Source organism: Gracilinanus agilis, chromosome 6 (assembly GCF_016433145.1).
Source record: "Gracilinanus agilis isolate LMUSP501 chromosome 6, AgileGrace, whole genome shotgun sequence".
Classification (NCBI taxonomy): Eukaryota; Metazoa; Chordata; class Mammalia; order Didelphimorphia; family Didelphidae; genus Gracilinanus; species Gracilinanus agilis.
The window spans coordinates 92,094,581-92,095,607 of record NC_058135.1 but is presented as its reverse complement, the minus strand read 5'-3'; the positions used below and the strand labels follow the sequence as shown (position 1 = coordinate 92,095,607).

General features: G+C 32.2%; 1 non-coding gene across 1 annotated transcript; it reads right to left on the bottom strand.

The window, feature by feature from the left end:
* Nucleotides 1-612: 612 nt before the first annotated feature.
* On the bottom strand, nucleotides 613-719 carry LOC123253200. Its single transcript, XR_006506575.1, has one exon. It is a non-coding gene; the product is annotated as a U6 spliceosomal RNA (small nuclear RNA).
* Nucleotides 720-1,027: the final 308 nt, after the last annotated feature.

The window sequence follows — 1,027 nt, the reverse complement described above, 5'->3', positions numbered from 1 at the left end:
CTTTTGTCAGACATTTTTGTTATAAAGATTTTTTCCTAATTTGTTGCTTCCCTTCTATTTTTGGCTGCATTGGTTTTGTTTGTACAACACCTTTTTTAGTTTAATGTAATCAAAATTATTCATTTTACATTTTGTAATATTCTCTATTTCTTGCTTGGTCTTAAATTCTTTACTTTCCCACAGATCTGACAGGTATACTATTCTATGTTCACCTAATTTACTTATAGTTTCCTTCTTTATATTTAAGTCATTTTCCCATTCTGAATTTATCTTGCGGTAGGGTGTGATATGTTGATCTAAATTTAACATCTCATGCTGTTTTCCAATTTTCTCAGCAGTTTTTGTTAAATAGTGGGTTTTTGTCCCAAAAGCTGGGATCTTTGGATTTATTGTATGCTATCTTGCTGAGGACATTTACCTCAAGTCTATTCCACTGATCCTCCCTTCTGTCTCTCAACCAATAGCATGTTCTTTTGAGGACCACTGCTTTATAGTACAGTTTAAGATCTGGTACTGCTCGACCCCCATCCTTCACATTTTTTTCATTAGTTCCTTAGTTCCTTCCCTTTTTGGCCTTTTGTTCTTCCAAATGAACTTTGTTATAATTTTTAAAAAAATATGGAACACTTTACAAATTTTCATGTCATCCTTCAGCAGGGGCCATACTAATCGTCTCTGTATTGTTCCAATTTTAGTATATGTGCTGCCGAAGTGAGCACTTGAAATTCTATTTTCTGACTCCAAGTCTAGTTTTCTATCTGTTATGCTATATAATCTTGATAAACAACTCTAGCTGTCATGTTTGAGTTATGTAATCTTAGAGTCAGAAGGAATATTAAGACAAAAATAATCCAGTTATAATTGAATCATCAATAGAATCATGAAAATGGTGGCTTATAATTATGCCATTGGTTAAAGTGAGTGTTAAAATTTCTTAAGTGAATGCCTTGGGCTATTCCATTAATTTTGTAAAACACTATTTTTTTCCATTTGCAAAACTGAGAAAGAATGTGGAAAATATCTTCCT